The 12,807-nt window shown below is 41.9% G+C and overlaps 1 protein-coding gene across 4 annotated transcripts in view; it reads left to right on the forward strand.

The window, feature by feature from the left end:
• Mitf (melanocyte inducing transcription factor) overlaps positions 1 to 10,831 on the forward strand; it is a 267,515-nt gene extending 256,684 nt beyond the window's left edge. For 2 of the 4 annotated variants that reach the window (XR_007593097.1, XR_007593100.1), the window contains 2 exons: positions 7,316 to 7,424; positions 8,141 to 10,831. The gene's annotated coding sequence lies outside the window, so the exon portion shown is untranslated. The remainder of the gene's footprint in view (positions 1 to 7,315; positions 7,425 to 8,140) is intronic. The other 2 variants (XR_007593098.1, XR_007593099.1) reach the window with 2 other exon arrangements.
• The last annotated feature ends 1,976 nt before the right edge of the window (positions 10,832 to 12,807 follow it).

Here is a 12,807-nt window from a genome sequence, read left to right on the forward strand (position 1 = left end):
CTCCTCCTCCTCCTCCTCCTCCTCCTCCTCCTCCTCCTCCTCCTCCTTCTTTTCATTTGGTTTTTTCAAGCCATCGTATATCTGTGTATCTCTGGCTGTCCTGGAACTTGCTCTGTAGGCCAGGCTGGCCTCAAACTTGTCTGTCTCTGCCTCCCAGGTGCTGGGATTAAAGGCGTGTGCCACATCACCGGGTCATAGTTATTCTTTTAAGTGTGTGTGTGTGTGTGTGTGTGTGTGCAAAGAATGTATATGTGTTTTCTGGTTTGACAGAACATTCTACACACTGAACTTGGGTTTGTCAGCTGTGGTTCATATACTCTTTATTTTTACTGATTTTATTCAATTGATACGCCAGCTTTCCTATGATCATTACAGGATTTTCTGTGTCTCTTTAAAATTCTGTCCATTTTTACTTCATGTATTTTAACATACAGTTACTAGGTGCATACAAATTTAAAATCATTACATTTTCATAATGAGTTAAACATTTCCTATTTAAATTTGTGTCTTCAGTCCCAGTGATATTGGAATTTATATACATTTTGTTATTTTGCAGCTTCTAGATGACTTATGCATTTTTGCTCTTTGGAAAATAGTTCACTTTCAGCACTTTGTACTTGTCCCTACAGAACAACAAATACTATGTTTTTGTTTTGCTTTTTCTTCAGAAACGGTGGGCTATTCTTTGTCATTTAGAATAAAGCATATAGACATTTACAACAAATGCAGTTATTGATATAGTATGTACTCTAGCTATCTATCCTGCTTTCTTTGCTTTTTCCTTCATTATTATTATTATTATTTCTTTTTACATTTGGGTACCAACTTCGAAGGTTAAAGAGAAGTTTTTCCTTGCATTCCCTTTAGGATTGTGAAACTTTTTCTTCTATTGTTTTGGTAGTCACATGCTTGTGAATTCATCTTCGACTTATGGAAGTCTAATCTTGTTAACCTCTTTATGAACTTTCTTGCTAGCCATTTAATGCTGTTTACCCCCTAATAATGAACACTATGCATGGATTTCAATTGCACGTTTCACAAAAGCCAAAGCCAGTAAGACAATAACATTATTGTCTTGTGCATTTGATATCCATTCTGACACATCCACATATTTACCTTTTTTTGTTCTCCCCGCCTTTGTGGCATTTGTGTTCTTTCATCTGGAATCATCTTCCTCCTGCTTAAAGAATACTTCTTAATATATTCTTTAGTAAGTATCTGCTGGTGACAAATTCTTTTAGTCTTGCAGAATGAAAGTGTCTTTATTTTGCCTTCATTGGGAATTAATTTTTTTTAATTTGCCAGTTTGACAGATGATAATGGTGTCATACTGATTTAATTTGCATAGATTTTATATATTTACTACCATTCTTCTTTCTTCTCCTGGGTACTTAATTTCCTACAGTGCTAAAAGCATCTTCTTTCTTCTTTTTCTTTCTTTTGCAGAAGAGGAGGAAAGGCTAAGTTCTTCACACATCTGGGAGTAAGCACTATTTGTATTTTCCTGTAGTCTGTCCCGTATGTGTCCGTGAAAAAGCAAAAATGGTAAACATAGATCTAACGGCTGCCCGTGGCTTCTAAGTTGGCTCTTCATGTGGCCGAGCTTATTAATACCTCCAGGATTCCTAAGCTGTTCTGATAGTCACTTTCATTTCACACTATAAACTATTATCCCTTGGTGGGCCTCGATAGTTCAGAAAGGTGTCATGATTTCTTAAAAAGATGTCTTAGTACCATAAAAACCTAGTAGAAAAAAAATTACAAAGTGTATCTAATAAAAGTATTATGATACATACATTATAGAAACCTAGGTGCCAGTCAACTTTTGTGGGCTAAAAAGATACTGTGATTTCTTACAATGTTGTTTCTGCATCCTTTTCTTTTTTTTTCTTTCTGGGGATTCTGGAGATGAACCAAGCGTCTTCTGCATGTAAGCTGTGACTGAGCTTGCTCCCCAGCCTCTGGGGATGCTGGAGATGGACCATGAGTCTTCTGTACGCAGGCTGTGGCTGTGCTTGCTCCCCAGTCTCGGGATGCTGGAGATGGACCAAGCATCTTCTCCACGCAGGCTATGATGGAGCTTGCTCCCCAGTCTCTGGCATCCATTTTCAATGGGAATTTATCTCTTTCATATTAGAAGGTGACTAATTTACTCTCAACAGGGTCTCCAGCTCTGCACCATACTGGCATGACCAAACCTATGCCCAGAGACTAGAACTTACAGGCATCTCTTGTCACAGAAGTTTAGGTATGTGTCTACCTGCTGAAAGTGATCTTTGGCCTATATGTTGCCCTAAGTGTTCCTACTTGCCATGTGGTCTCCCTCTGTCACCCTACTCTGTCCCAGTTTTGCATTCCAGCCTCCCTTAACTCAGGACTTCTCTCTTAGCATTGCATTCCACCTGGCCAGGAACTTTGAGCTTCTTTTATCTTGTAGTGTTACCATTTGAAAAATAAATACTAATATTTATTATATAAGAAACAACTAATATGCCCACTTAATGAACCACAACCTAAATATGCATGAAATATGATACATTATATATTCTCAGGTAATGTTCTCTGACTATATATGAAAAAACACATAGATCTCATGTTTTAGCATGTGCATGTATGGCTCTTTGAACCTGTAATTCTAATTAACCTATCTTGCATCTATTGTTTTGTTACCAGTCTTTCCCATTGTACTGGTGGCACAGTAGAAGTCCAGAAGGTGGATTGCATTCCCAGCATCTTCTCAGGGGCAGAGCTAGACCAGAATTCTTACTTCTGGACTCATCTTTTGAGCTGTGTGGTCCTGCACTTTACTTCTCCCCCACAGGATTCCAGACGAGGAGATCTTTCTTTAGAAATTTCTTCAAAGAGGAATACTAATCTTGAGCTTATGGATATCCACTACTAAAGTTGGGTTGGTCTCTACTGTTATTGCTGTAATTTTTAAAAATTAAAATATAAACATATAATTTACCCCTCCCTTTCCTCCCTTCATTCCCTGGAACTTCTTTCTCACTTCCTCTCAAACTAATTACCTTTTGTGTGTGTGTGTGTGTGTGTGTGTGTGTGTGTGTGTGTGTGTGTATGAATAAATAAATATATGCAACCTGCTGAGTTCATTTAGTGTCGCTTGTGTGTCTATGATTTGGGGATTCAATCAAGTAGGAAGTACCCTGGGGAAACCAGTTCTCCCTCTCTGCAGTCATTAGTTGCCCATAGTTCTTCATCTACTAGTGGGACCCTATGAGATGTCCTCCTTCCACCTTAGCGAGACGGCTGGTGTCACTGCTCTAGTCTTGTTGAAGCAGCCATACCATTGAGGTATTATGGATACAGCTTCCCTGTCATTTCTAGGAGACACAACCTCATAGCCGATCTGGCTCTTACCATCATTCTGCCCCCTTTTCAGCAATGTTCTGTGAGCCCTTGGTGTGGGAGTTGTGTAGTAAACAGATCAGTTAGAGGCTGGATTTAATGAGGGCTGAGAACTGCCCGTGTCTGTTCTCCCAAATATCTTAATTCAGAGCATCATTCTGAGAAAGCTGGGTCCGTGCCCTTTTCTTTTCTTTTCTTTTCTTTTCTTTTCTTTTCTTTTCTTTTCTTTTCTTTTCTTTTCCTCTTCTCTTCTCTCCTCTCCTCTCCTCTCCCCTCCCCTCCCCTTCCCTTCCCTTTCCTTTCTTTTACGTCATCTATCATGAGTAAAGAAAAGCTTTGAATGCAACAGAAAACAGTGCTGATTTGTTTGTGCTCACACTGCACACATCAAGAATGCTGCAGAGGAAAATGTATAGCTCAATAAAATTAATAAAGCAAAAAGATGAAAATTCCTCACTGAGAAAGGTACCAAGCCACGTGGCTAACATAGACAAGAATTATGAGCTAATTTATGATATAAGAAAGAGTTAATAAGAAGCATAAGCTAATAGGCCAAAACAACAACAACAACAAAAAAAAAACAGCTTGAAAGTAAGTCAATGTGACAAACATGTTTTATACTTAACTAATAAAACTTCATATTTTCAATTAAAAAAAGAATGCTGATCATTTCATCTGGCAGCTCTGTTACTCATAGGGTGGTCTGGGCTAGAGCTATTTGAGGATGTTACTTGACTACCATTGCAGCTCTCTCCTTCTCAGTGTCGTCTTCTCTCTCTGTATGTGTCTCATCACTTTACATTCTGGCCTAACCTTTTTCAGAGCTGGGCTTCTGGCTCCCTGTGAATGCAGAGCCCATGATGGCCTTGCGATGACCAGACCAGAACAGCTGGGCTCTTTACCGGAATTGGTAGCATCACACACACCATAGCACCCTAGCCACAGGATACACCAGGCCCAGGTAGAGAAGTGGGAAAAGAGAATCCAGTGCTGTTTGGTGCTTTGAGTCTTGTGCACATACCAAGTAGGGAGGAACGAATTAGAACCAGACACGGCTCTCTCTTAGCAAGTATTTGGTATTTCTTTTCTGGAGCCCAGAACACATGTTTTCTTTTCTTTTTCTTTTTTTCAAACCTGTGTTTATTTTAAAGCATAAATCAGAACAAGAGTTGCACCTATGCTTATGCACTTGGTCCTTTTCCTTCTTGACTAGAGCTAGAAGAGTCCTGTTGTGAACAGGCTTCGGTCACCGCGGAGTATACGGGCCACTCCTGTCGAAACCTGTTTCACAGTCAGGGATTCACGTGCAGCTTTAGTTTTTTCATTTATTTCGCCCCTCCTGGTATTCACGAATAAAGGAATTCGAGTTTTAATAACTAGTTGACACAGCTGATTTTATCAATTTTAATAAATAATCAAACATGCCTAAAAGCAGAAACATCAAACAAATGATTTAAATCCCTAAAACCTTGCCTGGGCTAATCATGAAGCTCAGTTAAATGGCTAAGATAAAAACAGATTAGTGTCATTAGGCAAAAAAAGGAACATGTGCTGATTATAGAATATGTCTTATCGTTTTGTTTAATAAAAAACTGAATGAGCAACCATACTCTGAAGCCTGTGAAGTGCTATAGCTTTTTATTTTTTTTTACGTTGTCATCTCAGGGAATTTAGTCAACACAGCATATGGAAGAGTCGAAAAAAGAAAGTGCTTAGTGTCTACCTGTGTTGTCCGCCTTTCAGCACTGTAACAGAATACTTGAGGTTACCAACCTACAAAGAATAAAGGTTCATTTTGACTCACAAGTTTGGAGAGTTGAGTCCATGCTCAATTGGCCCCATGATTTTGGGCCTATGGCATGGCAGCACCCCCTGTCAGAAGTATATAGTAGTGCCAAGCCATCTGCCTCAGGGTTGGCTGCAAAAGAGAGTGAGAAGGGGTTGGGCCCTTATACACTGCTTCAAGGGCATTAGCCTACTGACCTCCAAAAAAGAGCCACCTCTCCAAAATTCCAGCACCCTCTAAGAGGAGCATCCTAGGGAGCTTAGCACACAGGCCTCTGAGGAACATTCTCGAGCCACCCTGCCACACAGTCCCTTCTGTTTTGTGTTTTCTCATGAGTCCTGTCAAGTTGGATAAAAATGGAAACCGAGGCTTACAGAGATGACGCAGGAGAAGTGGATGGAGGCTTTGAACTCGCGACTTGGTGGTTAACAGAGTCTGTGTGATTTCTAATCTTAGGCTGCTTCTCAAAGAGAGCCATATGTCTCACTATGCCCCAAGGTTTATTTCATGCTTCTGTCCTACTGTCACCAAAGCACAGAGGAAGGATGTCTGCTGGGAAAGGGGGCCTGCTATCCTCACTGACACGGGTCTCATGTAGTAGGGTTCTCTTACAACCCCCTCCCCACTGCCATTTTCTTTAATATCCAATTGTTATCATTATATGTAATCTGTTGGGAGTGATTGCCTCTGAAGATGTATACAATTTGCCGTTCTTTTTGCTTGTACTTCAGACACTTTGGCTTAGCAGCAAAGATACCCTTTCATGCTCCCAAATCTACAGAATAAAACACAAAGGGAGCTGCTTCTTTTGTAACATAATTAAAGGGATCAAATAGAAGAACACAGTAGGGCAGTGGCCTAAAGATTTTGTCTACAAATCAGCAACCTATGGCCTTGGACCGGGTCTTACCCATCTCCTGTATCTGTAGTTTATTGGAGCAGGTTACTTTTGTTTGTTTGCTTGTTGTTTGTGGCTCCTTCTAATGAGGTCAAAGCAAAGGACAATCATCTCATGGTTTCCTATGCAGAACAATGCAATTCTTCCCAGCCCTTCCTCCAAACCCCATCCTGGAACTCTTGAATTCCAAGATTGGGCTGTAACATTGAAAGGGTCTGTTAGGGTCTGACCAATGACATTCTTAAATTCAGGCCTCTTCTCCTTAGCTCCAATGTGGGATTTGAATGTAATACTGAAGTAGACATAGATTTAAAGATGTTGTTTATGTGTGTGTGTGCATGGTTGGACATGTGCATGTGTACTCTGCATGTGGAGGGAAGAATTCAATGTTGAGTGTCTCCTTAGTTATTTGCTACCTTAGTGCTTGAGCCAAGGTCCCTTTCTGAACCTGGGGTTCACTGGTTATATTAGACTGACTTCTAGGGAATTCCAGGGATCTGCCCGGCCCTCTCCCTTTGGGCTGAGGTTACAGATGCCCACTGCTACAATTGGCTTTTTATGTGGGTGCTGGGGATCTGAACTTAGGTCCTCTGGCTTGTTTGGTATGCCCTCTGCCCACCAAGCTGTCGTCCCGACCCACTTGAAGGCCTTGTTTAAATTTCAGAAGTGATGCTAGTTGGTTATGAAGTGTCCGTATTTGAGTTCCACTTCTGTGAAGCAAAGAAAACAGAGACAGGGGAAAATCTGACGATGTCTGGAGTCGAAGCCGAGAACCCAGACTACAAAACAAATAAACCACCTTTCATCTGAAGCATGGAAACCAATGATCTCAACCATAAAGATGGAAATAATCTGTGCTCCAAAGATGATCTAAAATACAATTATTAAGGCCAGACCTGTGGGAACTTATTCTGAAATGCACATATGGAGTGAAGAGGTGATGGCAGCTTGGCCATCAGAAGTGACAGTGGTGGGTTAAGGTGTTAGGATCTTTGGACAGGAGAGACAGATACCATGGTATGCATAATAACCCCTTGTTCTGAGCCCTGCCCTGGACAGACCGCAAGAGACACTGCATTCATCCTGGGATCCTGAACTGTAGGAGAGAGATGCAACCCAAAACTAAAATCATAAAGCTGGGAATAGCTGTCAAGTGATTATCTATTGGTTTCTAGTCAGTCTCTTCTGTATCTGAAGAGTCATGGCTTTGCAAAGATATCCATATCCTAGCCTTCCTTAAGATCTTTCTTACTTCATAACAGGTAACTGAAAACTGGGGTCCCCAACCGTGAGCTCCCAGCAATGAAGGAGGTAAGAAAAGACACTGCACACCCGTGGCACGTCTCCCTGGAAAGTCAACTCTGCTCTAAGGTAAATAATTTAACATATTTTTTCTCTTAAAGCAAACATGGATATATTATGAAGGAGAAATGCAAATTTTACATGAATTTTTAAGACTAGGAGTGGATTATTCAACTACTTCTTTATTGCAGCTTAGAAGTAGCTCTCCTCCAATCCTCCCCTCACCCCACAACTGGTTCCAGGAGAAAATGCCCGAGTCTCCTGGGAGGTTAGCTTTAGAGCTGTGTTTAGGAATGTTGGCTGGATCCAAGGGCTCTAACATCGTTGTCAGGAACCTTTATGTAGCCATGTTCCAAGTATGTTTTTCCTTTGCATTGGCTCCATTTACAGGAAAAGCATTTCTTTCCCCATGGCCACAATGGTCTTGGCTCCAGTTCAAAGCATCCACTCCAGTTTAGCAACCACTGTTTGCAAAGGGAAGAAACTGCCTCCCACTTCTAGGCTTCATGTTGATCTGGGACACTGCACTTATCCGTAGGACAAAGGGAGTGTGACTCTCTGCTCTAAACTGCCTTCTAGTGTAGCTGAGAGTCGGCATCCTCGCCTCGACATACCACCAATGCGTGGGCCATCTACAAAGCTAATAAGACACACTAGGTAGGAAGAGCTTGGGGACACAATCAACTCTTGTTCCCTGTAAGACAGAGAAACTGATGTCTCTGAACACCATGCTCCTGGTGTAATTCAATCTCATTCTAAAACTATTGCCTTTTCATTTCCCCCAGGGACATGTCGAGATAAACAGGCTCAAGAGAAAGAAATCTGGAGTGACTGCCTTCTCCGTGAAATCTGAGAAGGTGATGTTTATGGGGAATGTGTTGAGGGACAGGAGAAATCATCCTACGTTTCCTTAATCATGCATTATACTCCTACAAATAATCGCCAAGTGCACACTGGAGTTTAGAGGATTTCCATACAAGTCTTTGCATGCTACTGTGATTGTCCATCTTCCTAGATCCCCTAAAATTTGTAGCTTTCTTAAGATTCAGAGCCCCGTGATTTAGATAAACATCCTCTTGGCTTTGCTAAGAATAGCTAGAAAAATTCTAAAGTCCTACTTTTAAAAAGATAATTACTGACTTTGATTACTGAATCAAGAAAAATGGTAAGACAAAAATGAACAAGACATCAGGTCATCCCAAGCCTTGCCCAAGTCTTTCACAGGCACAGAGGGGCTTGCTAAATCCGTGAAATGTTTTGTGAGACTAGTACCGGATCTCATGGGAAGTAGTATTCCAAGTTAACACACTGAAGGGTGTTGCACAGGGATTTGGTTCACCTTTGACTGGAGTGACCTGTCTCACACCTCTCACACTTCGTATGCCACCTCTGATGGTTAGGACTGATTGACAACAGGATCAAAAATCACTGATTAGAGAAGCCACCAGGCATATCTGGGAAGGAGATTCTAGACTGGGTTCATTCAGGTGAGAAGACCCACGTAAAATATGGCTGATGTCATTCTACGGTCTGGGGTTCTGGACTGGGTAGAAAGGAGATAGTGAGTAGCCCAGCAGTGTGGACCTGTTAGCTGAGTACAGATCTGAATCACTACTTCTAGCTCCAGCCACCACATCCTCCTCACCGTGACATATTGTATCCTCAAACTGTGAGCCAGAATCCGACCCCTTCTTTAAGTTCTTATTGTTACAACAGCAAGAAGAGTGGCAAAAAGAAAAAAATTTGCCAAAACAAGTTTGGGAAATTTCTGCTTGGCTCTGCTTGTTCTAGACAAAGGATGTAAATATAAGACCCTTTTTCAAGTATCACAACTGGGCAAATTGCAGGGTTTCTATGACGCAACAGGCACCCCCTATGTGATGAGCCCAGTCCTTGGGTGGCACCTACAGAAATGTATACGGAGTATCCCGTTGGGTCTAGAAGTCATCTTTATTTTCTTTCCTCTGATGTTAAGACCTGTTTTCTCATCTCTTGCACCCAGATAACTTGCTGAAGACTTGAGGAGAGTGAGGCTGAGGGGTTAGTCCAGTGGTTAAAATACTTCCCTCGCAAGCATGAGGACCAGAATCTGATCCCCAGAACCCACACAGAAGTTTTAGGGTGGCCCATGCTTGTAATCTTAGCACTGGGGAGTCGGAGACAGGCAGAGCCCTGGCTCTCACTATCCAGCCAGTCCAGCCTACTTGGTAAGTCACAGAGAGGAGAGACCTACAGGAGAGGGCGTGTCTCTAAATACAAGGTAAGGACCAAGAGGCTGTCTCAGCGGGTAAAGTACTTGCCATCTAAGCATAAAAATCTATCTTTAATTCCCTGTATAATATCCAGGCATGACAATGTGCAGTCTAAGCCAAGGGAGGTAAAGAGAGACAGGAGGATTCCAGGGGCTTGCTGCCCAGCTAGTCTAAACAATCAGGAAACTCCCAGTTCAAAGAGAGACAAAGTGGAGAGCCTCAGAGGCAGACACCCAACAACCTCTGGCTTCCACAACTGGTACACTAGTATTAATATGTGTACAACACAAACACCCACACCCAAGCACATCCACCCACCACACATACACACACACAATTTCAGCAGGAATTAGGGATTTTAGGCACCTCAGATGAAGGAGTTCAATTTTAACCTCTTGTGTAAAATGATCAAAGCATTTAAATTATTCATGTAGCCTTTCTTTGCAGATTCTTCCACCGACTGCTCACCTATCTCCAGCTGCGGCAGTGGTAGCTTAACCAGAAGTATCAGACCAGGCTGCCAGAAAAATCCTCAGGGTTCCTGTAGCCTCCCTTCTTCCTGGGCAACCAGGCACCAAAACATCAACCCTCCCACCCCCACCCACGCACACACTACCTTCTCTCCGTTTTCCATCTCTCTGACTGGAGCAACATGGATCTCATTCCTTTTCCATTAGCTAATGGGATTAGTAATAATAATAATTTATAATAATGATGATGATAGCCGCCCAGCTACTGTGGATTGAGTGACTCCTATAATTTGCCAGGCACACTGAGCGTCTCTTCACAGGTGTCACTACCCACCCTTCCTTCTCAGCTGCCCTATAAAGTGTTCAGCATTAAACAAATGCGTTTCTCTAGTTACCAAGAGAGGAAGCGAGGCTTAGAATGAATATAGGCGGCTCCTTGGTTCCGTGGAGAGAAAGTGGCTACTTTTGGCAGGGCTAGTTATGGCGAGTGACGTGTTTGAGCTACCTCGTTATGCTATTTGTATTTCAGTGCAAGAAGCCTGGAGATCCTGATGCCATAACCTTAAGAATGAAGCCACAAGTGGGAGCCACATTTTCCAGGAAACATGATTTTAGGATGTGGTTTCTTTCATCGCATAGGGAGTCATGAAAATGTGTGTGTGTGTGTGTATGGGGTGGGGTGGGAAAACAAAAGAAGCCAAGAGGAAAGCCTTCAGCAAGAATGAAATAAAACTACTTCATGTTGTAATCAGTATGATGTGGGTTTGTCTTTACTTAAAAATGTACATTTATTTCAAGTTTGATTCTTCTTGTGCATGTTGGTTTCTGCTTGATGTATTTACTTTGTAAGGAAGAAGGAAGCATGGGAGCTGGAGAGGTGACCCAGTGGTTAAGAGCACTTGCTGTTTTTGTAGAAGACTCAGCTTTGGTTCCTTGCATGAAACTCAGAACTGTCTGACTCCAGGGCATCATCAGACACCCTTTATCTGGGCTCTGCAGGCGCTGCATGCATGTACACGGAACACTTACTGGCAAACCGGCACGCACACACACACACACAAACATACCTAAAATATTTCTGTATTAAAGAAGTCAACATGTAACCACTTACTCTGGTTTTAAAAATTAGCCAATAAAATATAAAGTATTTCTAACAAAATGAAAATTTAGCAAAATGTTAAGAGAACAACCGATTAAATAAATGTGTCTAAATAATGCCAAATGTGTGTCTGCTAGACATTATTATTATGCTTTTCAAAGGCCCTCTCTAGTTCTCTAATTAATTGTCATTAAGGACCCCAAATCACTTTCAGTTCAGTAGCTCAAAGTATTTCTTAGAAGTGATATTAGCAGGATAAAAACAACCTCCATTATTATTACACAGCTCTTGATTCTGGGATTGTTTTCAAGTCACAAAAGCAATTGGAGCATCATCTCCTCCATTAGTAAGATCTGAAATACACTTCAACAAACCCATGCCTTTGGAAGCCCCAGCCCTGACTTTCAAAATCTTGCTCACAAGTAAGGGCTCATCTCTATGCGTGCTTGAAGCTGGAGAGTCATTTCGTTCTTCATATTATTTTCAAAGGACCCTATGAAATCTCCATTAACAGTTTCACAAAGGTAGCCCTCATCAAGAGGAAGAAAGACCCGACCGGGAGATCTAAACCTGTTCAGGCACCAGATGTGGAGGTGGGGAGGTGCTGGCCTTTTGCATCACCTGCTGGGAAGGAACGCTGACTCGCTAGAAGGCAGGGCAGCGAACAAGAAGGGCCCTCTGTTTTGAACCGGCCCGGGGATTTTGTCCCTGGATATTCTTTTGTCCTTGAGTTGGGACTGAGACACTCAGGGATTTCTGCAAGCTGATCTCCAGTGTTATCCAGAGAATTCAAATGACAGCAGGCTGTCCCGCAACCAGGCCCCGAATATGCATCGCCTGACATCATTAAGGGCTGTGCTGCCGGCTTATGGTGCAAAACAGACACTTGATTATTTATAAGAGTCCCTGAGTTTTTCTGTTTTTTTTTTTCCTTCCCTGCCTTTGAATTGGGAACATTTATGGAATTAATTTCATTTCTTAGTACAAAATCTACATCGCACTTTGACTTGCATCGTAAACTCCAGAGGCAATTGTAATTGAATGAATGAAGTCAGGTCCCCTCGGATTCCGGATCTTACCGTCTCACTGTGTCTTCTTGGATTGTTTCTCAAAAATATCATTAAAGAACTCACTGATGCTGACCCGGTTTGGTGCCCATCTGAAAGGCGTGCCAGACTCAAGTGTGATTTGGCGTGACTTTCTCATCCGGGAAGGGCATGGCCTTCGCTACCATTTTCCAATGAAACGGCTCCTGTAATTGTTAAGAAAAGTACTTTTGATTATTGTTTTTATTCTGTGGTAGAGGGAAAGAATGAATGAATGTATTCATTTCGTATAAAAGACCACGTTTTTCTGTATGTTTGCTTTGAATTGGGGGAACAGAGGAAGCAGATGGCAGCCTCTTCCTCTGACACTCCCCTAGATTCTAAGATGTTTCCAGTGACCTCAGAATTGCAAAACCTCAGTTCATCTCATAATCTGTCCCCTGACCTTGGCTCCTTAATCATATTAATCAAATTTGCCAAATAATTTCCCCCATTCAAGGGTGTGAATCATATAACATTTTTTCCCCCAGTTTTTCACTATTTGCAGAGATTTCTTACACTGTTACTGTGCCGCATGACCACTGT

The sequence above is a fragment of the Alexandromys fortis genome, unplaced genomic scaffold (genome assembly GCF_014885135.2).
Source record: "Alexandromys fortis isolate MF-2015 unplaced genomic scaffold, M_Fortis_MF-2015_v1.1 scaffold_48, whole genome shotgun sequence".
NCBI classification, from domain to species: Eukaryota; Metazoa; Chordata; class Mammalia; order Rodentia; family Cricetidae; genus Alexandromys; species Alexandromys fortis.